The sequence below is a fragment of the Cuculus canorus genome, chromosome 15, assembly GCF_017976375.1.
Source record: "Cuculus canorus isolate bCucCan1 chromosome 15, bCucCan1.pri, whole genome shotgun sequence".
In the NCBI taxonomy this organism is placed as follows: domain Eukaryota; kingdom Metazoa; phylum Chordata; class Aves; order Cuculiformes; family Cuculidae; genus Cuculus; species Cuculus canorus.
Window position 1 is genome coordinate 7,169,368 of NC_071415.1, and position 27,660 is coordinate 7,197,027.

The following is a 27,660-nucleotide window of genomic DNA, read 5'->3' on the forward strand; positions in this document are numbered from 1 at the left end:
CACGTCTTGTGTCAGTGGTTCTCAAGGGAGGACAGTGCAGAGTTCCCATGGCCCTCAGGGGTTGCCTCTGCTCTCCTGAGGAGCAGAAAATGTGGTTACAGGCAGCAGTGAAGAAGGAGGGAGAAGGAAGAGCAAACATATTTAGCAAGTCCTTTCCTGGTACACCTCCAGTGTGAGAGAAAGGGATGAGATGTCACAGATGAGGTGAGAGGCAAGATGTTAGGTGGGATGGAGCACTGTGGAAAAGCAGGCAGGAGCCATTTGGTTTCATTTTAAGACCTGACACTATGAAGCTGTGTTTCTTCATCTTTCTAGGAAAACACTTAAGAGACCTCAGAGGTGGGAGGTTTTCTAAAAACATAGACAAAGTTCCTGCTAAACATCAACCTGTGCTTTCTCAAGTGCTTTGGTGATGCCGTGGAGGTGGTGGTTTTCCAGGGCACGCTGCGTGAGCAGAGGTCTCAGTCCTGCTTGTGCTGGGATCAGGCGCCAGATCTGCAGTCTCCTTGTGCCTGCACACGATGTGCACATGTGCGTTGCCACGTTTGTACCTTGCCAAATTTATACCTCTTGCTTTGCCTTGCTGTTGCCCTGGGCTGTGGTGAACTTTCTTACCAACGCAGTCGGGAGCTCTGCCCTCTAAGGAAGTGCTGCCTTGAGATGCTTCCAAGAAATTTTGCAAGTACTTCATAGCTCCTTCCATTGCCATGAATGTTCCACGCCTCCAGCAGCAGCGCTACAAACCCTCCCTGTGGAGGGTGCAGCCAGTGGCCCGGGGCTACAGGCAGCTGTTTGTGTGGTAGACCAGGAGGGCTGAGATAACGCTGAGCAGTGGCTGTGCTACCCCCCAAGGCATTGGAGAATTGCCTGTAGCAGAGCTGAGCAGGGCTCCCTGGGAGAGCAGTGCCCATGGGCATTGCCCTGGCATTCGCTTGGGGCTGGCTCAGGCAGACGGCTTGGCCAAGGGGCTCCTCCCTGGCCAGCTGCTGCGGCTCCTCTGAAGCCATGCAGAAGTGGTGGTGATGCTATGACTCTCACTCATGTTGTGGCACAGTGAGTTTTAAAAACGACCTGTTGTGCATGCTGTTCCTGCGGTGAATGAGGGGTTGGCCCTTGGGGAGTTCACAGAGGTTTTATTCAGCTGTCAAGGACAGGGGACTTAAAATAACCTTCAGTGAAGTAAGTAAATAAACAAAGTTGAAGAATCTCTGTTCCCTTTTTGCTCCTTGCTGCCTCAGCTCTCTCTCTTCTTTGTCTGCATTTCACTCTTTCTTTTTTCTTTCCTTCTCTTTTCCCCTGAAAGATTTTCAACTTGTAAGCCAGATTTCCAAGCATGGATTTGCCAGCCGGGTTTCCTGTAGTAGGCATCAGGGAGGTCAGTGGGAAAGCTGCACTTCTCCCCCTGCGTGGCTGCCTCGGGCTCGCTGTCCTGTCCCTCGGCTTGCAGGGCTGCTCGGTGTCGCTGTCAGTCTCTGTCCATGCTCCATCTGCTCTTTGTTTCCTCTAGAGCTCCTGGCTCTCTTAGCGTGTGGTTCTGGGGTGGTTAATTGGGTTTGTGGGCTCAGCTCTGTAATGATACTCAGCCCATCTCAGCTCCCACTGGCTCAGCAGCAGCCAGAAAGCACTGGTGTATGTGCTTATTTTTAGATGCTTAAAAGAGAGTTGGACTCTTCTGTGAGCCCTGGTAAAGGTGCTGATCCCTTGAGTCGACTGGCCTGTGAAGCAAGGGACCTGAAGGCGAAGGAGAAAGTTTGAGGAGAGGAACTCTGCTGTGTTTCGTTTGAGAGAGGAATAGCATTCCTTATCCTGATTTTTTCAAGCAATAAAAGCCAAACAACAGAATAGCAAAGCTAGGTCTGCTCTGGGCGTTTGCATGTGGAAATCTAGAAAATGCGTTTCTTTTGTTCCGTTCTTATCAGAGGTTTCTGGTTAAGGGGAAAACCTCGATGTGCTGCCTGTGCTGGAGCTGGAGGGGCCCTGAGCAAATGAAGGCCTGGGCTCCTCTTACCTGCTTATGGTGTGGTATTTGTGGTGCCTTTTCCTTCTTCACCCCCAGTGATTGCTCAGGCTGTTTGAACTCTGGGACTCACTGCCAGGACCAAGCAGGTCTGTAGGGCATGCATGGAAATCATCTTTGCAGAGGGCTGGGCTGGTCGGAGCCTTCCCAGCTGGTGGGGGAGCCGAATGCATGCTCTGATTGCCGACTCCTGAAGAGAAGCGAGGTTGCCTCTGCCTGCTGAGGGTGGCTGAGCTAGTCCAGCAGATTCTGTTGGAAGCAGAGCAGCTGTGTGGTGCTTTCTGTGCCAAGCTGTGGATGCAGAGGCTGCCACAGGTGCATCTTCAGTGAGCACAGCTGAGCTGGAAGCGAGTGGTATGCCCAGAGCTGAGAAAATGGATGTGTCTCACTTCCTGACAGCCTGGTGCTTTCGCAGCCTGGACTGCTGCTTATCTTACAGCTTCTCAGGTCCCTGTGGCATCAGGAGCAGCATCATGTGCATCCACCTACCCAGGCTGGGCTCCTGCCAGGGCAGAGCAGTCGGTGTTGTAGCGCCAGCCACCCTGGCACACGTGTTGGCTGAGTGGAGGGCAGCTGGAGCAGCTTTGGAGAGGCTGCAGCAGGGCGTCCGTGTCCCCTCCAGCATGGAGCTGACTGAGCCAGCAGCTTTTGTGGGCTCTGTTCCTGCTCCAAAGTGGTGCTGGGATTACAGGGTGAACATAAAGTGACACAATCACCATTAGAACCTAAAGTAAAGAATTCGGCTCATAAAAATATGTCACCCGAACAAACAGAAGAAGAGTTATGACTTTCCTTTCTCCCTTCCTGGTGCCAAGAGGAGAATGTGCCACTACAGCACATGCCTGAGGAGCCGATAGTGGCTGAAATGGAGCATTTCACTGCCCCTGGAGAGGCCCTTTCAGATATATTAGTCATAAGTTTCTGCTTAATGTATTGATTAGGGGCAAGACTTGTAGACAGGCACTGACTGTGTGCACGTGAATTGACTTAGGCATTATTATGTATGACCATCGTCAGCTCTGCTACCCAGCAAGACTGATGCACAGAATGAATCTTCTCAAGCTGCTTCTGAAAAGATTCACGACACTGCAGTGAAAGTGGCTTCCAATGGAAACCTCTGTGTATTGATGTCAGCATATATTTTATTCCGCGTGACTACGAGGGCTGGATAGGTTATGAGCCTCCCACTGAAAAGGATTGCACACAACTGACACATAACCGGTTCTTTTCCTTGTAGGCTGATGAAGTTATGATTCACCTCTGATTCTACCAGGAATAGCAGTTACAGCACCATGGGCTGCTTATCTCTCATCCAGCTGTGCCTGCTTGCTTTCCTTGCCACCTGGCATGGGCAGAAGGGAAGCCCCAGGAACAGAGGTCAGGGAGCAGCTGCTAAGTGCTGGTTTATCCCTGGGCCGGCTGCATGAGCAGGCAGTGGGGCTGCAGGGCTGCACAGGTTCACAGGGTGCTGGTCCAGGCAGACAGACAGCAGGGTTGGAGCAGATTCAGCTGCAGAGTGAATCTGAAAATGGCTGCTGTGAGCAGGGTCCTTGGCAACGCTGCAGCCAGCATCCTGCCCTCGTCCCCAGGACCACAGAGCAGTTCACAGCTGCTGCTTTTGCTGGTGCTGCTCAGGGCAGAGGACATGTGGACACCCTCAAATCTTTTGCTGATTGCATCCAGGCTCAGAAGGCCCTGGGAAAGAGTGTGTCTCTTTGCTCCTCACTCACCTGCCTGTCTGATTTGATCTTACTGAGGGGCCATGATTGACCCTGAAAGTCTCCCTGACTCCCAGCCAGGCAGACACAGGATGCCCGTCTTCCTCCTTCGGCCTCATCCTCCTTCAGACACTGCCCTTCACTCCAGCACAGCTCCTCTCTCCCCTGCCAGACCTACTTGGTTCTGCAAACATGTGGCTCTCCTCTGTGCTGGCATTTTACACTGGGACTGAGCAGTGCTGCTGCTTCTTGCTCCTCCACTCCATCTTGCAAGCTCATACAGCATCTTCACCCGGTGTGAGTGGAGTCTGGGAGTGAAGTGGGGTCGGACGGTAGAGACGTTGCTGCTGGGAAGCCCATGCATGATGGGGAGCAGAGCCCTCTGTGAATGCTGCTGCCCTGCACTGCCGTTCAACATCAGCAGTGCTGGTTTTGTTGTCTGTTCAGACTAAGGCCAGTATAGGACAGGAGGGCACACCATAATGGTGCAGCTGACACCCCAGTCTGCACCCCCAGAGAGAGGCCAGTCCTCCAGGATGTTCTTTGGGAGGAAGGGGCTTGTGTGCTGCCAGTCCTCAGGCAGGAAGGCGGGAACAGGACTATAAGAAATATTTTCCCATTGAATGGAGATACAAAACACTGTCTAAGTGTTTATGAAGTAGGTGCTTAGTTTAGCAGCTTGTAGAGGCGAAGCTTGTGGTGCTCAGGGCCTGCTTCTCACCCCACACTTTATTTCAAGGAGAGAAGAGCCCTTCCTCGTGGAAGTCCCTGCTCAGGAAGCAGCAGCAATGGTGCAGCGCCTCGTGCAGCAGTGGTGGGGGAAGACCTTGTCTGCAGCAGAGCAGTCTGAGACACATGAGAAGGTGATGCTGTGATGCAGGCTGGCACAGACCATCTGAAAATGATATAATGTTTGCATTGCAAGACACATACCCTGCCTCCTTGGCTGCATATCCGTCTCCGGGACAGGCTGAGAGGTAATGCGCAGTGAGGGTCACCCCAACAAAGCCGATGCATCCAGCAATGGATAAATGTGTGCAAGAGAGGCTTCACACAGGAGTTTCTGTATAGAGTTCTCCTCATAGAATTAGTGGCTGAGAGCACTGTGGAGTGGTGTGTTATCCACTCCTGACAAATGCAGAGCAAGGCATGCTGGCACGATCTATCTAAATTATTCATGTATCTTACAGTCTCTGAATGGAGTGCAGCATTGTTGCAGACAAGCCGTGGAAACTGTTCAGGGAGTACCAGTGTTCAAAATACAAAACATTGTGTAAGAATTCACAGGAAATGTGATAAGAAACAATATTTGGAGCATCATGCTGTGTAAATGGCTCCTTCACCCTTGGTTTGCATACTGACCGAGTCCTTGATCCTTTCCCTCTCCAATGGCACTGCAGGTAGGGTGGAGAGGGAGAGATGGACATCAAAACCGATGGAAGATAAATGCGTTTTGGGTGACTTTGGCAGGGACGAGTATAAAAGGCAAATGGCGAAGAGAGATAGGCGTCTGTGTTCAGAAGCTGTAATGTCCCAGCATCACAATGCCATGCAGTATAGATACTGTAGTTAGCAGGATTTTCCTAGGTACGCTGTCTGAAGAGAAATTGGACTCTGAAAGGCACCGGTTATTTCTAAGCAATGAAATCTGCCCTCAGAACATAAAGCTTTTGCAAACTGCTGTCCAAACATTGTCTCATTCATCATGACTTGTAGCCAGTTTATCTGATGCTCTTCGTTCTTCTCTGCATTCAAACTGAAAATGTCTCATAGCCAGGGGAAAACACACCGGTACCTTCACTACGTGGAGCTCCTGATTCTTCCAAGAAAACTGAAGCAAACTATAATATTCTATTCAAGATCAGGCTTGTAGAAAGCTGTTGCCATTTACTTTGTCACAGCAAGATGCCTCATATTCAGTATTATCAATCATTTTTATGACATCACCAGCAAAATATTGCACTTGTTTTCACTATCTTGCATGATGAACACCAAAAATCCCTTTCAGGAAGGCTGGCAGAGTCCTAAACTCAGTCTGCTTCCCCGTGAGCTTACCAAGCACATCTTGATTAAAGAGGGGGAACCTCACTGTTTCTCCCTCCACCTGAGGATGCTGTTTGATAGAGCACTGCAATGCTCTGCTGGTTTGCATATTCAGAGAGTGTATGTGTGCTTTCAGCCGCTAGTGAAAGACATAAAGTTACCTCTGTAAGTACAGGATGTGTCTTGCTAGAAGCAAATGTGCATGTGGAGCCTCTTCAGGATTTTTCTACAGAAGATTTCCAGTTCGTTTGTACCACCTGTCCCTTTTTAATAGAGAAACAATGATTTTTCCAGCCAAATTACATTTTTGAATAACTGTGTACATGTGCCTGTGTGACAGTGGCGTAAAGAAGCACAGTTAGGAGACAACTGGTTCTTGAGTGATGGTGACGTGGCTGCTCCTGGCACAGAGTTGCGCTGTCGGCGCAGATGGGGATTAAACAGGATTTCTACCATGTTATTGCACCCCGGGGCTGCGCTGCCTGGGGGAGGAGCAATGAGCAGATGGAGGAACTGGAAGGATGAATTTTCAGGAATGCGCACCCTGCGGTGTCCAGACGGATGTCCAGAGGCAAGACTTGGGCTGATCTGCTCTGCTGGTCCTTGGAAAGACCGCTTGGAGACTGGAAGCAGGCCTTGTCCCTTTACAATGGATGTTAGAGGTAATGAGAGGCTGTTCAGTGCCCAGTCAATCAGAGAGCGAAGGCACAGAGAGGAAGGTGCTTCTGTCTCCTTCGAGTGTGGCAGCTTTACACACCTCCTATAAAGGTCTGTGACAAGGAAGAGAAGAGGGAGCAGGGAGAGACTCCTCTGGACCTTTGGAAATCTGTCAGTGCTCTGTCGTTGACATTTAATTAATAGTCAGTCTGTAATTCTTCAACAGAGCGGTGTCTTCTCCTGCGATCTTGTCAAAATAGACTGTTCTAAATAAATCAAGGATTAATAATGCTCCTTAATATTAAAGGTCACCAAGAAAGTACAACTAGATGCTCTGAACAGCAAATCCGCCCAGGAGACTCAGAAGAAGGGACTGTAAAAGAACTGAAAGAATGGAAAACCAGTGCTAACCAGTGCAAAAGAGATCCTTGGTTTGCCGTGGGGTTGCTGGAAGTTTGGAAATGGACCTCTGTTCCCTTGACGTTCTCTGGAGCGGCAGAGCCCATATCTCTCCAGGGTTTGCCCGTGTGTGGTTCCCCAGGCTGGGCTTCCCTCTCTTGGCTGTGCTCACCGTCTTGTGGCAGGATGTTGTGGGCAGGATGCTCCACAGCTCTTTTTCCTCCATGCCTACCTCTTTCCATTTTGGTAACCTGTTGACATCCCATGCTAATAGGGAAGTCCTGTAGCCTGGATTCAGCCCTGCCAGGGCTCAGCCTTGCAGAGAAGCTGGTGTTTCTGGGCAGGGCAGCGCATGCTGGAGGTTCGGGAGGTGCAGGGAGAGGGCTGCAGTCCCGTGGTGCTGCCCGAGGAAGCAGGTGGATGGGGATGCTCCGTGCAATCCTGCCGTTGCTGAAGCAGAGCTCTGTGTTTCTTGGGGAAGAGAGATGGAGAACTGGCAGTGAGATTTCTCTTAGGATTGCTGTGACGGGTTAAGTTCTTTTATTGAATTACATCTAGCTGAGGATTTTCTGAGAGAGGGAAGGCAAGAAGGAGGTTGGGTCTCGGAAAGGCTTGTTCGTCTTGTTCATGTGTTCGTAATCCCATTAATACTTGGTGCACATTTCTGGCACTGCCTTTTACAGAAAGTATCAGGAACGATCACTACTTGCTTTGCTGGAGAGTTTGTCATTTATCCATCTAGAAATACTGGTAAGTCCTACATCATCCCCATGGCTTCCCTCCCCTGCAGTCACATGGAGTCACTTGACCTCTGCCGTCCTGTAACTGGGCGATGTCTGCAATGCGTCGCCTGTGTTTTGCCACCTGGAGGTGTCTGTTATCATGAACTCAGGGTTACGCCAGGGCTCCTGGCAGGGGATCACTGGAAAACAGGCATTTATTTGTGTGGCAATAATTGAGAAGCTCATTTTATTCCTGTAAGGATCTTTCAACCACAATCGATTTCACATGCCGTCATAAATAATGGAGGTCAGCAGAGCACTGGGAGTGCTCCAGTGAGCTCTGTTGACAATGTTAAAATGCAATAAACAGCAGAGAGATGCAGCTCTGCATGAGTGGGCGTGCATTAATACTTGTTTAGAGAGTGTTTGATTGGCACAGCGAGTGCTTTTAGGATCTTTCTGACGGAAAATGCTTCTCACTTCCGCAGTCTGGCTGTTGGGCTGGCCTCTCTGATTTCCTGGCTGCTGCCACCCCTGCTGTGTGGGGATTGGCCCTTGTTCCCCAGGGCACTCGCACTTTGTCCCTGCACAGACCTTTGTCAGACCCGGGTGCTTTGCCTCGGTCAGTACGGGTTCTGTACATGGTCAACAGTAAAGCCCATAGAAATGGGAGAAGAACACCAAATTGCAATTCCCTCTTCCTGTCCCAGCCGCCCCTCAGCACAATCTTCCCTGGGCAGGCATTGCTCACAGTCCCCTTTAGAAAAGTGACTCTTATTTCCAGTTTTCCTACCTACCTCTTCCAGGGGTCAAATCTAATCCAATATTGTTTGAATACCATGTGTGTTGTGTCCATTCAGGGCTTATGGGCTGTGATCAGGTCACATCCTAAATTTCCCTTGGATGTGCTGCGTCTGCAGCGTAGCTCCAGTCTCCCACTGCACGGCAGGCTTTGTAGACGTGAAATCATTCTTGCTGTTCACTCGGCCCCTTTTGGTTTTAAATACCTGGCACAGGCTCGGCTTCTGTTCCCAGGGGGTTCTGCAGCTGTGACCCAGCCGGCAGCATCCGTGCCCGCTGGAGGTGTCTCCTGAAACGTGGCAGCACTATGCACGCAGAAGAGCCACTCAGGAGTATCCCTGCTAAGAACTCCTTGTGCTGCCGAGATGCAGTGCTCCAGAATACAAAACATGGAAATAATTAAGAAGATTAATTAGCTAATGTTTGCACAGGACCTGGAAAATACAAAGCACTATATAATTGCTAAGTACAGTAGATTAATTAGTTAATGTTTACACAGTGCTTTGTAAATACAAAGGCAGCGTGGCAGTGCTAAGTGTTATTATTAATTAAGTTTTCACTGTTTGTAAAGATTCATTATGGGCAACAACAACGCCAAGCATTTAGTTTTCCAGTTTTGCCGAGTGCTTCGTGGCTCACAGGTTCCATGGGAGCAAAGGAGGTGCAGGTCCCACCACAGGCTTTGGGGTCGTCGGTGGGGTGTGATGTGACCATGCTGTGTTCCAAGGTCACTTTTGCAGATGGGATGAGCTGTGGAGCATGTGTCCGACACGGTGTCCCAGGGTTTACTGCCTGCCTCACTCCATTCCATTTACTCTGGTTGTCTTCTCCCTTTCTGATTGTGCATTGTGCTGGTCCTGATGTGAAGGAGTGCAGCTCTCTGCAGAGCAGGGTGCACGGAGCCCCTGGGATGCTCTGCTCCAGCTCCAGAAGTAAGACCTTGAGCTTCTGTTCACCTGGAAGCCGTGTGCTGCTGTTGCTCTGTCGGGCTCCCTCCTAGCACTGCCTGCCCAGGCACCATCCTGTGTGTGGAGGCATGCCAAGAGCTGTTCTTGGCTTTAGTCGCTGGTGTTCTGGGTGGTGAACGGCAGAGGGAACAGCGTTACTTTGCTGAGCGTGTGAGGAACATTTAACACCCTGGTGATAATGAGCAGATCTGTGCTGCAAGGACATCGTCTGCCTCACGCTGGGGTGTCGTTCCCCAGGAGCGGCCCTCCCAGGCAGTGCAAGTGCCAAGGCATGCGGCTTCGTGGGAGAAGGTGGAAGGACATGCTGTGTCCCCAGGAGATCTGGGTCCAACGGGGGCTGGCGGCTTTGGGAGCCAAGGCAGCCAGGCAGGCTGCTGAGAATGACATTGCCTTTGACACATGCGTTACTGATCTCTTCATCTGTCATAGAGTAGCGCCTCGGCCGTCTGCTGTCTCTTAGCACTTGGAGATGGGCTTCTGGGTACCTTTCCCCAGCTTCTGTTCATCTCTCTTTTTGCATTTTGGTCTTTGCAGAGAGTAGAAAGGTGTGAAGAACTGGAGGCTTTCGGGAAGGGGGTGCAGGGAATGCTCCCCTGAACGGCAGCCAGCACCTCACAGCTGGCACCAAGGGAGATCTTGTCTGTCCTGCCCCAGGGAGCTGCGCTGGCGTGCCTGTGGGCTCTCAGAGGGCAGGACAGGGATCAATGAGGAGCTTACTCTGTGTGCCGAGAGGTCTTTCTTCAGCTGCTCCTTTAGATGCTTGGAGGGCTGCGGCTCACTGCAAGTGTGGGCAGGCGTCCTTGCCACGTGGTGCTCTGTGCTTGTTTACTGACTCTGCTGTGCTTGCAGGACCATGATGTTGTCTGTCCATCAACACCTTAGTGAGAACAGGCTTTGTGAAACAGCCAGGAGGTGAAAGCACAGGATTTGTCTATTAACTGTATTCTTGGTTTATTCTAACAGTCTGTTCCTCAGATTCAGTGACGAAGATGTACAGGGTTCTGCAGAAGCCACACTTCAGCAGGAAGGGAAGGGGAGTGCCAGGCGTGGGGAGGCACGGTGCAGGCTGTCCCATTGCAGTGGGGGTGCTGTGTAACGCCTGGTTGCCAGGCAAGAGGGAATGGCTTCAAAGAACATCTTTATTAAGGTACACTACTTAGCATCAAAGAAGTGTCAGGGCTGCTCTATTCTGAGTCCCTGCCTAAGGCACTGAACTAGCCTGTCATTCAGCAGTCTGAGCACAAACCAGGAGAACCACTAGCAGAGTCCTGGAAAGATTTATTTTTCCACATTTAATTGCCCTTTTTGCTTTGTAAACATAAAGGTTGAAGCTTAAACTCTGACAGCTCCAGTAGCCTTTTTCTTATCTCCTTAAAAAAAATGACATTCAGCTTGTTAGATTTTTCTTTTACTGCAGTCCAAAATCTCACAAAATCTGCACAGCTTTTTTTTTTTTTTAAAGATCATTGAAGCATTTCAGTGCTCGCTTTGGGAAAAACCCTTCTGCTCGCAGAAAGACAAAAGCTGGAGCCTGGAGTCAAGACCTTTCCCCATAGCAATGTGGGATAAAAGTGCTTGGCCGAGAGAGGCAGAGCAAGCAATCAGCGTTCCGCCTTTTCACTGGGAGCAGATTAACGCATGCTTATCTGCTCCTGTTATTGTTCCAGAGAGAAATGAAAGACCAAAGACAGGAGAAAAAGAAAAGTGAATGTTAAAAAGCAAACCCTTGTGTATCACAACAGCCTGAAAACGTCCTGAGTCTGGTTCCTTCTCTGAAATGGGCTCCCTGTGCTTGGAAGAAGGTCTCCGCTGGCGTGGAGGAGCTGCGTGTGGGCTGTGCTGCTCTGTAGACTGTGTGGTTCCTCGTCCATCAGCACTTTGACTGTGGGAGCCCTTGTCCAGGGTCAGGACTGCTCCCTGCCTGCCTGCCGGCATTCATGATTGAAGAGATGCATGGCCTGGATTGTTTCAGCTGCAGAGAGTTGGTTTTGGAGCTACAGCTCTTGAAGAAAGTGCCTCAGTTTTGGGGAGGGGCTGTCTGTTCCCTTCAGCTGACAGGAAAATGTGACTGTCACTGTGCCACTGCTTTCTCTGCAGAGAACCCTCCTGCCTGGGCTTGGCTTCCATCCTGCAGGAGCTGGGGAGTGTGGACTGTCCCTGCTTCTGGTCCCCAAACCGGACCCGCTGCTCCTTGTGCTGTGCTGTGCAGATGCTGTGCACGTCCTCTCTCTTGTACTCAGCCTCTACTGCACTTGGCTGCCTCTGCTTACCGAGTTGTTCCGATTAAGCAACAAGTGACAGGGCGATCGATATTGTCTTGTATTTCAGACCCCGAGCACACACGCCGTCTGCAGGAGCAGCAGCTCCAGAGGATCATGGTCTGGGCCAGATGAAGGAGGGGTTTCCTGCCTGTGGTCCCTTGTGCTTTCCCCATTTGTGGTGGGTTCTTGCAGGATGTTCTGTGACCCTGGAGTCAGCCCTTTGTCTTCATCACCCACAAAAGGCTTTCTAAGCCTGTAGGGACAGGCTGTGTCAGGCTGTGCTAGAAGCAGGTCTTGATTTCCATGTCAGTGACTTCATAATTGTCTTAAAATAGTGAAGACAGTGCAGGAGATTCATGTTTGCTGGTAGGATGCTGTAGGTATGGTCCACCACTGACTGTTTTATGGTGTCTGTGTTGCTGCTTTTTGCGGAAGGCGGCTGGAATGAGGCCCTTTCAGAAACTATTCAAGGGTTTCACATATGGAACAGAAACACAGGAAAATCCTTGGAACACATTTTGAGCAAATCCTTTGATTCAAACGACAAGCTTGAAATGACAAGTGGGAGAAAGAAGCTTCAGGAGAATCTGTGTCTGTCACAGATCCTTCATCTCCCCATTGTCCTCAGTGAGGAAGTGGCAATGATTGGCAAACTGTAATTACCGTTTACTCTGCAGCGCTGAGCGCAGGCAGGGCTGTGCTTTGTGGGGCTTGAGGAATAGCTGTCACAGCTGTTACAGTGACTACGTCTCTGTTACGTTTTTCACCTTCTTTATCTTCTACTTTGCCCAAAATTAAATATTGGCATTATTCAGGTGGGGCTTCCAATGAAGAGCTGACCAAGCACAGCTGTGCAGCAGGTTGGTTTATCATTCTCCTCTCCGTGACATCCCTGTCCACGGGTTCTGCAGTCATGAGGCCACATTGTCTTTGTAATAATCACCTATTTCTTCCTCTTCCTTTCCCATCCCTGTCAGTGGGCTGGCCATGTTCCCAAGGTCCTGTTGGTCCCTCCTCTCATGGCCGATGTGACGGCTCACTGGGAAAGCAGGTGGAGCATTGCTGTTTCTGAGGGTTTACTTTCTGCCCCTCAGAGGGCATTACTAGAGGATGAGTCTGGAGCTTTTCACTTTCATTTTTCAGGCTGCTGAGTGGTTTGTCTATGCAAAATTCATTTGTGCTTCTTCACAGACAACCTCAGGCTGCTGGTTTGGATGCACAGAGTGTGAATGGGTGTGTGCTCCCTGGCTGGAATTTCAGCCAGGTTGATGAGGGTGAGACTATCCCTCATTGCCAACTGATTTAAAATCTGGCATCTCCTTGTGTTGAGATGTGTTTGCTGTGTTTATCTCCCTCCAGAGCTTTGTTATCCCAGGAGCATCTGCTCGCCCACCAGCCGTGAGTGATGCAGATGCTCCACACTGGGGCACTGACCCCAGCGCAGTTCTGTGTGCAGGGATTTAACTCCACAATGGGTTTGTCACTTTTTTTTTTTGGGCTAAACTGCGAGTGCCAAGCACCGGTGCATTACTGCTGTCACTGTGACACACCTCCTGGGGTTGAGCAGATAGCAACCCAGCTGTGCTGATCATGAGCTGGAGGAGTCCTTTTTCACAGAGCACCTATGGACGTTCCCATAGATTGAGCTTTTATGCAATGCATGGTTTAGATCCTGTGCTTGGTGGTTCACATGTGGTGCTCATTCCTGTCTCCATTGTAGGCTTTAGGTTTGTTGATGCAGGTGTATTTGACTGCTTCCAGGCCTGAACATTTTCCTGGCTGTTTATTGTGGATGTGAATTTACCCAGAGGTGCATAAGCACTTCAAGAGGATGTGTAGACGCTCCCTAGTTTTCACTGGTCCCCATGATACCCCTCTCTAATTAGCTGTGGTTTAGCTGCCTGCTCTTGTTGTATTCCTCCCTTAGCCCATCAGATACTTCATTTCTCTCTTGCAAGATGCTCAGCTGATAAGCGTCTTAGCTCTTTGCCAGACAGTGTGCGTGCTTGTTAGCTGCCAGCCAGATGATTATGATTAGGCTGTAGTTTTGATAGTTGTCTCCTGTCTGTCAAGCCTGAACAGATGGGATGCTACTCCCAGTGCAAGCTTTGACCTTCAGAGTACTTCATGGCTTGGCCAGACGGCAGTTGTGTAGTCTGTGCATGTGAAGCTTCTCGAGGGGATCCTTGCAAAGAGAGAGGAGCAACTCTGTCCTCTAAGGACCCGCAATGTTAGTATCCACTTGAGAGAAGTGCTGGGGTTGTTTTGTTTGTTGGATGCAGCTCTCCAAACTGCAGTTGTGTAGGGCAAAGGAATGGGGAACCTACAGAGGCCTGATAAAGAGTTTTCTCCCTGGGTTTCCAGATCTCCTCTTTCCTGGGACAGTTTTCAGTTCTACCATATCAGATTTACATGTCTGTCTGTGTTGGACCCGCCCCGCTAAGTGGATCTCTAGCTCTGGTACAGGGTGACATGACTGGGCTCCCTTTGACCCTGACGTATGTGGGGCTCGCGTCAGCGATAGGAGCCCTTGTGTCCTCCTGTCTGAGGATGCCAAGGAGGTGGGGAGGGTCTGGGGCGATACAGCTGTCAGGAACGGGCTCCTGCTCGACACTTCAGCGGACTTGGGAAGCATCCTGACAGCCTTATGGAGATCCTTGAAATGAAAGATCATCAAACACGGCTGCTGTCTGCCAAAAAATAACATCTCTCCAGCCCCGAGTCCTGTAAGAAAACAGCTCCTTCTTATGAAATAATAAGCTTTCATCTCTTCCTTTATTGTGTTGCATGAGAACAACTGCCAGCCTGCTCATGTGAGCCAATTTATTAACTAAATCTCATTTACTAACTGGGAACAAATTCTTTGTACTTGTAGCTGCTGAATACAAATGAGGTTGGGCTTCAGAGCTGCCCAGGTGCCAGGCAGCTTCCTTGGCCCATTTGTCCCTGTGTCAGTGGTGGCGTCACTCTGCCAGTGACCGACCTTGCGTCTGATGGGCCCCGCTAGACCTGGGTGGGTTGCTGAGCCCAGCCTAAGGAGTGCTCACACAAAGGGAGCTGGACTCACTGGGAGACTTATCTCTATGTGCTGAGTCGGAAGCAGTCTGTTCCAGCTCAGAGGAACACTGACCAGTCCCGGCAATCGTTACTTCGAAGCCGTGTGCCCAGCCCAAGGAGCTGAGAGAGAAGAGCAAGCCTTGTGCCTCTGGGTGGAGGAGTCTCCATTCTTAGCAGATTTAGACAGAGTGCCCAGACCGCTCACTGTCCTGAAGCTCCTCCGCTGGCTGTACTGTTGGTAATTTTCCCTGGGCAGCACATTCTTAGCTCAGTGTTTCTGGCTGCTCTCAGGGGCAGCAGCTTGTACGTGTGCTCCTCTTTGGTGTCCTGTGCCTACACACAATTCCCTGCCTTTAGAAGCCCTCTCTCATCAAGAGCAGTTGCTGTGCAGTGCACGGTAGTACCTCTCAACAGAGGCTTTGTCAGAAGGCAAACGGGCATGTTTGAGTTTGGAATCTCCAAACTAGGCCAGTCTGCCGACAGCATTTGCTTCCTCTCCATACCTGCCTCCAGGTTTAACGGTTTCTTCCAAGCAGGAAAAAATAACAATAAAGATAATTATTTTAAAACTGGTTATCTGAGAGTACAGATTGTCAAGCTTTATGCTGTTGGATAAATCAAACTAAGTGCTGAGAGTTAATTTGTCTGACCATAAAGTGGATTCAATAAGTGTAAAACAAAACTAATTGGTTCTCTTCCACGCAAATTTAATCATACTATAAAATGTGATCAATGCAAATAAAAAGCATTGAGTAGGTTAAGTGTCAAGAATCTATAAAGGAAAAAATGGCCTATGCACTTTCTTGCACGAATTGGAAACGGTAGCAGTTTCCATCACGTGGACCCTGTCCCAGGCTTCGGGGTACATCCAAAGCACCAGGTCTTCTTCTGCCTGGGCTCTGCTGCACCCTGCACCCTTCCCGCCAGGGAGCGGTGGCACTGCTGGGACCCGCTTGTCCTCGCTTACACAAGCCCCCTCTTCTAGGCTCCCCATCCCTCTCTGATCGCAGAACAACCACCTGCTCGTGATTTCTTCAGAAGAACTGACTCCATGGCCTTTGCCAGGCCTCCTCAGGGCGCGGAGATGCAGCCCAGAGCTGCTTCCATACAGCCCAAAGTTTCGGCTGAGGATGGGAAGGAGCACTGTGCCATCTCCTGGGGCTCTCCTGGTGTGCACCCTGTGTGTGGAGCTTCTTCAGCTGATGAACAACTGCCAAGGTGGCCATCTGGTGAAGTGTGAGGTGGCTGCCAGGGCCAGAGCTACAGCTCTGCCACAGCTCCTGACGGGGGCTCAAGGCAAATTAGGCGCAATCAGCCAAACTGAGACCTTTTAAATTAATCTGTTGAAAGACCTGCAGTGAGAGGCTGACATAGGCTGTAGTTATGGTGATGGCTGGAGCATGGCTGGGATTGTTGCAGTTGCTGCCCGTGTGGGGAGCTGCCAAATCCCTCAAATATCCAGGCTGCCAAAAGCTGACATCTTCTCCTCAGTTCCCCCATGTGGATGTCCAGCTTGGATGAGATGTGAAGGAAGGCACCTACATCTCAGCAGAGAGGAGAGATGGGGAGGGAGGGAAAGGGAAGGAGCAGCCTGAGACATCTGGGAAATGGAGGGATGTGGCCTCCTGCGCACAGGATTCCTGCTGTGGGACTTAAAGCTGGGGAGGGAGAGGAGCAGCTGCAGCATTCCTCCCAGCCCAGGCCTCTTCACTGCCCTTCCTGGGGCTTTGGGAGCTCTCGGGCAGTCGCTGCACACAGCCTCCCTCCCCACTTTGGTTCCCATGTCAGGAGTGCTGGAGTGCCATACGGGAATGCTGACGTGATCAAAGGGTGGTGAGCCCGGGTGGTGCCTGTGCTGTCCCTGCCCTGGGAGGTTTGGTGACCCTGGACCCAGCTCCTGCCCCCCGGGTGGGTTCTGTGGGCAGGACCCACGGAGGAAGTGCTTGGCTTGCAATGAACTTTGAGTCACCTCTGCGCTTCCCCAATGGAGGCCTCTGAGATATTAAGAAAGATGGGAAATGGGAGGGTTGGGGCCAGTGTGGGGGTGACTCCTCCAGCCCTGAGTTGGGAATGGCACGGGAGAAGCCCTGCAGAATCGTGTTCGGTGCCCTTTGCTCTGAGTGGCTGTTGTGATAGTTTATCTGCTGCTGCTCCACCATCAGCTGCTGCTCCAGCGTTCCCAGCAGCTCAGCTGGGAGCTTCTCGCTGCACTGAGCAGCTGGCGAGCCTGCTTCCCTCGCGTCCTTTCTCCTTCCTCCCAAAATTTTGAGGTTAAGTTCTAGTATCTCATAAACTATTGTGTCCGTATCATAATTCCAGGCTGCAGAAAGCCCTTCCCATGCAAGGGCTGGGATGCATACAAATTGTGGCTCTAAATCTCTAGCTACAATAAGGAAACTTCGGATGCTGACAGTTTGCTTGATAAATACCTAATATAGCTTAAATAATTATTTAATGCAGACAAATGGAAAAGGAGAGTATCCGTATGCTGTGCTGTAATGAATTGCAGCCTGTAACTTGCTGGGCAGCAGCAGCGGCTCTGACAAGCAGCTCTGCCATGGGCTGGGAAGGGGACTCAGGCTGGGGGTTCACTTTGGGAGGGCCGTGCCAGGAGCTGATGGATGTTGAGTGGTGACTAATGAGAGAACTGCTGCGCGCCCAATTCATACAGTGCTGATGACCTTGGTGGAGTAAATGAGCGCTTTGTGTGCTGCCTGCCCCACGCCAGCCATGGGGCTGAGTGCTGGGGCGGTGGGGCGCATGCAGCCCCAGGATGGGCTGGTGCTGCAGCATGGCCTGGGCGAGAGCGGTGGGAAGCGGAGTGAGTGCCTCTGCATGGGTTCCCTGTGAGTGCCTTTTCCCTCTCCAGGGGCAGCCGTGTCCCGGAGCTGCTCGCTGCCTGCTGAGCAAAGTCGTGCGAATTGGGATCGGCAGGGGTGGGCAGCGGGCAGCTCTGCCTGCAGGGGTTGTTGCTGCAACCTGGAGGCAAGTGCAGAAGTGCATTAGGAGGCAAATGGCTCCATGTAGGCTGAAGGAATTCCCCATGCCAAGGACATTGCTCTGCCAGCAGCAGAACCTCTGGAGCTGCTCGGGCACCACATTCCCAGGCTAATTTTGTGGTTTTCACGAGCATAGCTCTCCATCTTTACCTCCTTTGGGCTCTGTGGTCAATGATCACTTATGGGTTTTTGCTGTGCTTTATATGCTCAGTGGTATTTTGGAAAGCACGTGGCTCTGCTCCGTGAGCTCCCTGACAGATTACAAGGGCTGCACTTGACTGAGCTCCTGGTGTTCTGCCGTGTCAGCCGTACAGCAACAGAGTGCTGCAGGTACACGCCTTGATGTAGTGGAGGATAAACACATGGAGAGATGGAAGATAAGGGGCAATAAAAAGTAAAATGTGGAGTACCTGCCCTTTAAAATATAATAGGTGGTTTATAAATAAAGCTCTGTGTTTTTAGGACGTATGTGGAATTGTTCAGTCTGTAGCCTCTAAGGAATCTGACCTTGAAAACAAGAAATGCAGCTGTGAGCAGCTTTCAGAATGTTCTGGGAATGGACAGCGAGGACAAGCATTCTCGCTTATTATTTCATCGGCAGGTGAGCCTGGTTAGGTGGGTGTGGGGAGCTCGGGCTCCGGCACCGCTTTTGCTGGCAGAATGCTGCAGTGCACATCAGAGGCAGAGAACCTGGGGGCAGAATAACAAGTGTTGAGTGAGATTTGCAGGGAGCCTTCCCTCCCGGCAGGCAGGACAACCCCGGCTTGGTGGTGTTGTGTGCTCGTCCTGGACAGATGGTGTGACACAGAGCCAGAGCATACAACCTGGTTCCCACTAGCTCACTCGGCCCCGTGTGCTGTGAAGCTCCTGCCTGGCAAGCTCTGCTGCTGGGCATGCGGTGCCACCAAGGCGCCTCCCTTTGTCCCTCATCCTGGCGGAGCATCCGCTGGGATGCGGGGTCTAGGCTGTCTGTACCTCCCCTCCAAAATGGCTGAGTGCCCGTGTCCTGCCTCCGGTCCGTGCCCTGTCGGCAGCAGCAGCCTGTGTGAGGTGAGGTGGGCTTTTTTCTGTTACTGGAGTGCCTCCACTTCGTGCAGGGTACTGAGCTTTGTGGTGGGGAGAGGCAAAGAGGTCATGAGCATGGGACCAGGTTGGGAGTGAGGGGGGTTTTGGGGTTCGTTTCAGTCAATGCTGAGGCATCAGATGCCTTCTCTGTACAGGCATAAGTCATGGCGCTGGCAAAAACAGCTGCTGATTTGGGGTGCTTCTGTTTCAGGCAGACCGGGGTGAGATCCAGGTCTTGTCTTCTGCTGGAATAGCTCAGGCATCCTCCCAGTCTCTGTTTTCTGGGCAGTGTGAAAACCAGTGGCCCTGCAGATTCGAGTACTGGGTAATGTTTGAGGATACTGGGAGAGCGGAGGCAGCTGCCAGGTGAGCTTGGGGATCCGAGACGGACCCAACTTGTTTTAATCTTGTTCTTAAAGAACACACAGATGATTCCCTGTGTGGAGTAGCTGGTAGATCGATCCCCTCAGGTGCTGACGCAGGGAGCCAGAATATCTGTGTGTTCTGGGCTCTAGTGGGGAAAATGTAAACAAACTCCTGTTTTATATCTGACCAAGGAGATGTAAATCAAACACGTGTGTTGAAGCCTTTTAAATGTTTTGACATTTTCCAATCCATCAAGGCCTTTAATTGTATTTTGAGTGAGTTGTTCTATATGTAAATACCAGTTAATGTTGAAATTGTTTATAGCCAAATTGCCTGTTTATGCAAATTGTGTTCCAGGATCACAGAGCTTCTATTGCGGAATAAAAATGTCTCTTTTATTTAATGCTAGAAATGTTTCCTTTGGCTGCTGCGGCTTTCATAGGCAGCATGTCTCTTGGTGCTGTCGGCGCGTGGTGCCGAGTGCCAGCCTCTGCCGAGGGGCAGCTGTGGCAGTGGGCGTGGGCACAAGGGCTGCTCCGACTGCCTGTGCTGCAGAGGTGATTCCCTGATGCCGCTCCCCTGCCATCAGTGCTGTGTTTCTGCTCGCCTTGCCCTTGGGCTCAGGGACCCTCTGTGGGCCTTGGGAAGGCTGAAGGCTCGCTCTGTTCGGCACCAGCAGGGGTGCCAGTGATGCCCAGCACACTGCAAATGCCAGCCAGGCTTCTCTCTGCCTCCCTGCCCATTGTGGGCTCGGGCAGAGCCTCACCCTGTCTTGGAGCAGTGTGGCGCTGAGGGGAGGACCTAGGGGCTGGTGGGTGGTGTTCTCCCATCTCCGGAATTCCTCTGTCTGGCTCACGCGTTAATTCGAGATTCTGGTGCAGAAGGCAGCAGGCGTTAAAAACTGCTCCTGCTGGGTGAAAAATGAGGAGAAATCATCATGCTGCTCCTGCTTGTGCTGTGCCTAAGCCACAATCAAGATCATCACCTGGAGATAAATCTCTTCCTGCCGTGGTACAGAAGAGGAGAAGCAGTTACCATGGGCTTTGCCTCCAGGTTTTTAATCACGGGAACACATGCAAATTAACTGCTCTCCCATGATAAGAATCAATAGTGCTGGAGTGTTTGCGAGCTGCGACTCTGACACGCGATGTGTGTGATGTGCAGGCAAGGGAGCAGAGTTCACATTGGGTGTGAGTGCTGCACGGCTGCATGTGGAGACGCTCCTTGAATCCGGGCGCTGCTGGAGGTGGCTCTGTCTCTGGGGCTATGCTCCTTGTCTGCTGGAGTTTGCAGTCGAACAGCACTGTTGATCTGGCCTTTGTGTTTGCTTCATGCCAGCATTCCTGGGGGAACACTGCACAGTACTAGCCAGCTGCACAGCCTGAAGTTGGGCTCCCGTATTATTTCTTCATTAATATTTGTTGTTCATAAATATATATTCACTCCTATTTATCACAAGAACACCAATTACCAGCCATAAATCCTAACTGTGGGATGTATTTCAGTCCAGTTTTATTAAGAAGTGATTTTTAAAAATGTTGCTGAGGCTTTTAGCCAGTTATGTGCTACTAAATATTTAAATCTGTATCTCTTGCTGCATGCTGAATTACAGCAAGGGGATATTTAATGCTCCCATTTCCCCAGCATCAATCTACAAAAGATTTACTGGATGGAAAATGCAGTCATGAGTAGCCCCAATACATGCCAAGCACTTGCGCCGTACGCCCACTGGAGCCTGCCCACTGTGGGCAGCGATCCCGGGGCTCCGCGGTTGTTCCAGGGGATGCCAGGGGGTGCCGGGTGGGGGACGTGGCAGAGCCGTCATAGGCTGCACAAAGCTGCTGGCCACCCTGGTCCGGCCCGTGGCGCTGCCACTGTCAGTGTGATAATTACGAGTGCCTGGGGGGCTGTTACCCACCAATTAAACTGTGAGTTTTATTGTTCGACCGTAAGCCTGGTTTACGATATGAAAAGCTTTCGACAGTTAAATAGCACTAATATTAACCACTCCCGCATGGGCTCTAACAGCCTCCCCCATTAAAAGTGTGATTAAGAAATTAATTCATCTGGAAGCGATTGGCATGCGGTGCTAAACAATGGAATAATGATTTTTTTTATCACAGCTGAACCCCTGGCTGCGAAGAGAGAGAAAGCCCCATGGCTCGTGCACGATGGGTATGGTGGCAGCTCAACGTGGTGGGAGGACCGAGCCTGGCACAGGTTGGCAGGGCAGGGAGGGGGCAGGTTGGGACAGCGGAGGCTGGTGAGGAGGACAGGTCTCTGCCAAGCCAAGGGCTCTCTGCCTGCTGCTCTGCAGCCACTATGGAGACTCCACCAGCCCTGCCAGGGCTCACGTTGCCATCAGGTCTCCCCTCTGCTTTGGGGCCCCATTTGATGCTTGTAGCAACCAAAAAAAGTGGTGCTGCAGGAGTCTGCAGGGTATAATGCAGCGTCTGCTGTTGGCAGGGGAGGAACAGCTCACACCTCTGGGCACAGGATCCGGTGCTGCTAGCCAGTGCAGCATCACTGCAGCCTGGTGCCTCCTGGCCCCAGAGGGCGCGAGGGCAGCAGGTGCTGGGGAACCCTGTGAGTCCCAAGTGAGGTGCTACTGGCACTGGGGTAACGCGCTGGAGAGCTTGGCATGCTAGAAGTGGTGATTCAGTTCTGACAGACACGGTAAAAGCTTTAATGTCCAGCAACGTTGCTGGCAGGTGCTCTCAGAAGCTGTCACTTGCTTCTAAAAAGTGATTGGCGATTACCCTGGAACAGCCCTCATGGGAATGAGCAGAGCGCTGGGTCTGTTAGCTTCCCTCCCGGCATCCCCTTCTCCTGCTGCTCCACTCCCCTTTTCTTTTGCTCTCATTTTCTGGCCTGTGAGGGTTCGTGGTCTGTGCTGGGTCTCCATGCTGACCCAGCTTGGGGAGCAGCCCCACTCCTGCCCTGCCCTTTGTGTCCCCGGGGAGGCCCTGGCAGCCAGGTTGCAAGTAGGTGAAGGACAATTCTGTGTCTTGCTGTTTGCTTCTAAACTGGATTTTCTGATTGAGAAAAAGACTTAGACAACTCCCCTTCATCTGCGGGAAATGCCAAAACCAGGTCAAAAGGGAAGGTGGCTTGTGAGGCTGCCTTCGCGGCGGCGCTGGGTCTGTGGGGCAGGGGGTGCGTGAAGGCTGCCCTGGTAGCATGTGGTTTGCCCAGGACAGACCCTGCGGAAGCCGCTTCCCGGCTGCTTCCAAATGTCTCCCATCCTGGCAAAGAGTGAGCAAGGGAGGGAGGGAGCAGCTTCTAAAGTGGAGCTTCAATGTTCCGAAGAGCTGGTTTGAACACCGGCAGGAGCCGTGTGCTGCGCTTGCATACTGACACTGAGAATATTCATATTGTGATTTATCCCATTCTTTTTCTCCATTGATTTTAATTAAGTTCACTCTCTCCTGCCAAGCCTGGGGAATGCGAGCAAAAATTAAAACTACTGAAAGTCAGCTTGCTCTGCGCCAAAGTCTTCCCAGCCTCCCAGAGAGCAGAGGGAGAGGGGCCCCACGCTGCCGCACAGGCGGTTCCGTGCTTTGCTGGTCTCCAAATAATAAACATAAAATTAAAATCCTGTTAGGAGAATCACAGAAGCTATTACGGCTCAGCAGCTGATATTGACTGATCAAACCTTTAATGTGATTTCACAGTGTTCTGGGCTGCTCACCGTGCACACCCTGATCACGCTGGCTGTGGTTTTTTTTACCTCTCCTCCACTGATACAAAGGAAAAAGAATGGCAAGGAGAACCAACCTGATCTGGTGATAAAAGTTTGTGTCACACTTGTAAAATGAGCAGCAGCTGGAGTGGCTGCATCGCCGGGGTCCTCCTGGGGCAGATGCTGCATCCTTATTCTGAATGTTCTGGCCTCCTCCTGCGCAGCAGGGACCCAAACCTGCATCTCCGCGTGTCCATATAGCCACAATCTGGGCAGCTGGGAGCACAGAAAGTGAAAATGGGGGAATCTTTGGCATTCTCTTTTAAATCTTACAGGCAGGGAGAAGTGTGTTGTGTCCCCCGCCCCCAGTGACCTGTCTTAAATCAGAGACCAGGTTAAACCTTCGTTACACAGGTATCTGTCTGCATGCCATTTTTTCAGCAGTTAGACTCATCCTTCACATCAGATAGGGTGATAAGAGGATAAAGGCACCTCTTATTCAACTGTAATTTTAATTAATGTGGTCATCAAATTGGAAGAATGAAGAATTAGAAAGCTCAGCAAAAATTCCAAAGGGATATAAACCAGGACAATTTACTGTTTGCCAGTCTGTGCTCTCCTCTCGGCACAGGCAGTCGTGATGACGCAGTTCGTGATAGATGTCTGGAGACATCTGCAGCAATCTCTTTGCAAAGTTTAATGACCTTGGGTCATTTAGTTTTTGAAATATTTCAACTACTAGGGAATAAAAATGGCAGGATTGTTACAATTACGCTCCAGAAGGTCATATCCATCTCCCTTTGGCTGAAGGTCTGAATTTCCTCAGAGCTGCCACCATCCAGCGGAAGATGAGTCTGGTGTGTTTAACTCGTGGCACACCTTGCAGGTGGTGCGCTGGTAAAAGACGGGAGAGGAAGGGATGTCTCGCAGTGCTGGCCGTGGGCTGGTGGTGATCAGCTTGACCCGAGGAGGCAGAAACCAGCCACGCTCCATTTTCTCATGTGTGAACCCTCTGGTTATTTCAACAGAGCAGGAATATAGTGAGTCCCAAGGCCAGGGTTAAACATACAAGGAGAGTAGGGACAGGGGACACTCATATGGCCTCACATCCAGAAGGATCCATTCTGCTTAAGTGGGAACTTTCAGAAGTCCTGCAGCCTGTCCCCCGCTGTCCCTGCAGCTCCCAGAGCAGGGTGCCAGCTCTGCTCCCTGCGCTGCTGCGCCTTGTGCTGGAGCAGCCGCTCAGGCTGCGATTTCACATCCCAGCTGGCCTTCCAGGGAGCTTCTGCTGGAACTGGAAGGTGATTTTTCTCTGCCTCTCCTTCCTCTTTAGCAATATCCTTGTCTTGCTCGCACTGACAGGATGCAGCTGGGTGCTGGCACCAGGGAAAAACAGGTCTGTGAACAGTTCCTGGCAGTGGTTTCGTAAGAGGTCTGGTTGCTTCTGTCGTGGCTTGAGCACAGCAGAAAGAGGTGCACTCATCTCTTCCCCAGGGAACACTGGTTTGACTTGATTGTAATTTTGGCACTATGTTTCTTGGTAAGGAATCCGCAGTTAGTCCTGGTTCAAAGGCCTTGGGAAATGCTCACTCTTTGTGGCTGTGGCACACACCGTACCTGTGGCAAATGAGCGCCAGTGCAGGTGCTGGAGCCTCTCATGTGTTTTCTGGAGGTGATCTCTGCAGAGCACACTGACACTGCACTCAGGAAGCACTGCTGTAGCGCTGGCAGTGGGCTCTGCTCCTACCGACCCTTCCAGGCTCCCACTGGGCACACCTGTGTGTCCCAGACATGGCGAGGGGGTCTGACAATCGTCACAGAGATGGAGGGACTGGAAAGTAGTGGGTGCTGCATCCTCACTGCAGGTGCAGCGGAGGGCACAGCCATGCTAAGGACCGGCTCTGCTGCTCACACCCTGGGCACACAGGGAGCTGCTGCCATGGTCCTGCTTGCAGTGCTGAGGGACATCCACAGCTGGGGAACATCCACAGCTGGAGGACATCCACAGCTGGAGGACACCTACAGCTGGAGGAGATGGCTCATGATGGGCCTGAAGCTGCAGACTGGGGACACTCCTCTCCTCTGGCAGGAAAGCCAGGAAGAGAGAGGAGCTGGCAGAGTCGGGCTGGCATTGGAGCCGTGAGCAGGGTGCAGGGTGCATGGCAAGGGGCTGTTCTTCCCTGCCCACGTGCCACTCTTGGTCAGAGCCAGCCCCGGAGGCTGTGACAGCCTGGCTCACTGCTGCAGGAATGAGACAAAGCTGCTAGAGAAACGATGCCAGTGACAGCTACCAGAGCCTGGGGATGGTGCCAGCACCCACAGGAAAGTAGGAGAAGAGTTGTGGAAGCGGCAGGCAGCCCTATCTGTCCCCGGCAGGCTGAGGTGCCTCCAGACTCCCTGGGACAGAGCAGATGTGAGCAAAGAGCAGGGGATGGATGACAGCCAGCACCTTCCCATGTACGAGCTTGGTGCTGGTGGGAGTGAAGTGTGAGTTTGAGACTGCCTGCATTTCTTCCTGGATGTGACTTCCCAAATCGCCTGCCATGTGGCTTGGCATGGAGAGCTGGGGCGGGAAAAGTGAGGGACAATGGCAGCCCCAGGCTGTCAGCGTGGGCGGGCGCACGCTGGGCTGGCTGGGGCTGAGATGCTGGTGATGGTCTGGGCGGGAGGGTTTGGTGGGGACAGTAGGGTCTGTGAGGACACAGTAGGAACATTGGGGACACCAGGGCAGGTGTTGTGCCCCTCACTTGATGAGCATGTCCTGTGAGGCTCTGCCGTATTACATGAAAAATTGACTTTGGCATAAATGTCAGCTAATTCTGAGGTGGTGTGAGGGAAACACGCCTCTGAGTGACAGCGAGGCTTTATTAAGCAGATTTCTGGAGTCCTCTGTCTGGTTCTTGCACAAGGTCCTCAGTGATCATTGCACACAGACAATTTGGGGCTCAGCCTTTGGTTTAACCTATGAAAATAAATTAATTAATCCTCACTTAATATCAGCCTTTTTATCAATTATGTTCTCGAGGTCATGATGACACAGTCTGAAATCAGTCCCTGGAGGGCAGGAGGTAATCTGGCTCCTCCTGACCGAGGAATTGCCCTCAGGAAGAGCTCCTGTCCCTCTGCATGAACGCTCGCGGCTCTCCCTCTGGTTCCCTCTCTGGATGTAGGGCTGGTAGGTGCTGCCCTGGCTGAGGGGGCTTCGTCTGCTCCCCTCAGACTGCAGGATTCTGCGTCAGGAAGCGTTCCTCAGGACCACTGCCATCCTTAGTGTCCCAGGCAGGAAGAAACCTCTTCCAGGGATGCCTGGGCTCTGGGAGAAGCAGCAGTGGGAGCGTCTGAACCCTTGAGAGGAGCCAGAAGGACCAGGCTGGGGGATTTGTGCTGCAGCTGTGTACAGTGAGGCAGCAAGGGTCGTTCAGATGAGTGTTTGCTAAACGCAAATGAACGTGTGAAATGCAGATAAGTGTGTGTGAAACCTATGGCAGCCCTCTGAGCAGCGTGGAGTGCCTGGAGCCTGTTTGCTTTGCTGTGACTCCTTTAGTTGCTCAGTGCTGAGCTCCGCTAATCTCAGAAGCGGCTGCTGTGGGGACAGTCGGCCCCTCGCGCCAAGGGTGACTGGGTTGATGGGAACCTCTGAGAGCTGCCAGGAAAGGGAGCGTGCGCTGCGCTTTGCTGTGTTTGATCCTTTCCTCTCTGGGGTGACTGTTTGTTGGAGGAATATCCCTATGGGCTTTGCACAGGCTGTTCCCTTGCTGCATGTCGTGTTTGCGTTGGCTGTAAGACAACACTTCAAAACCAGGCTAAGCCGAGCTGCTCTAGCTCATGCCAGCGTGCTGCTGTCTCTCAGACTCTTGTCACGGATAAACGTGGCCTGAGAAGCCGTGTGTCCCTGCACCATGACAGTCCCCCTAGAATGTGGGTGCTTTTGGAGAGAACTTGCTGTCACTGCTGCTGAGCACCGTCCCTGCTGCAGGGTCAGGTGACAGCACCCGTGGCTCAGGAGCTGGGCTGTGCCGTGGCTGTGTCACCCTGCCCCGGCGTGCCTGCAGCACCAAGCCCCCTGCCAGCATGGCACACTATTGTTTATGCTTTCAGGTCCTGCTAACTCAGATAATGGGTGTCAGAAAGCTGCCCGGTGCCTTACTGATAGCTCAGCAAAAGGAGACACGCAGGGCAGCTTGCAGCTGCTGACCTGCCAGTGCCCCCACAGAGCAGATTCAGGCATCCCAGGCATCGCACTGCTGTCCTGACGTGGGAACGGGGTGGGATTGTGGAGATTTGGCTGCAATGCCCTTTCCTAGGAGCTCTGTTCCTTTGGAGAAGCTCATGTTATGACTTTTGCGATATTGGGGAAGAGTTAAATTAGGAAGAGACCTCTGAGCAAAGGAGAAGTAATATCTGCATACATGAAGGCACACAACCGTAGGCACAGCAATATTAGAGGATTTGTGAAGTTTAATGCTATTCTTTCACCCCGGGACTGATGCCTTGGAGTGAGACACTGCAATTCACTTGAAAATAAAAACACCTGAGCTGCTGTTTGTTGCTGCAGCTCTGGCGCTGGGACCCCTCCCCAGCACAGCACCTGGCATCCAGGGTTCAGCAGGGCCCTGAGGTGCCCGGGTGGCTTTTGACAGCCTGTCAAGCCTCTCCTCTCTTTGGGCGCTTGGGGACACCCACAGAGGGGGAAACAGCAGGGAGTGCGGTACCTTGAGATCCATTGGAGAGGGAGAGCGACTGTCAGGTGCTGCTGGCAAGGCTGTGGGAGCAGCTTGAGGTGCCTGGATGGTTGCAGAGAGCGGATGAGTTGGAGGGAGGGTGCATGTTACTTCATTGCTGCATATGGGCGCCACGGTCCCGCGGCAACATTTCTGCAGGCTGAGGCTGCCATGTCTGCTGAGA

General features: G+C 51.8%; 1 long non-coding RNA gene across 1 annotated transcript in view; it reads left to right on the top strand.

Moving 5' to 3' along the window:
- The window catches only part of LOC128853754 (uncharacterized), a 124,770-nt gene that overhangs the window by 1,073 nt on the left and 96,037 nt on the right, over positions 1–27,660 (top strand). The gene's annotated exons all lie outside the window — the stretch shown is intronic.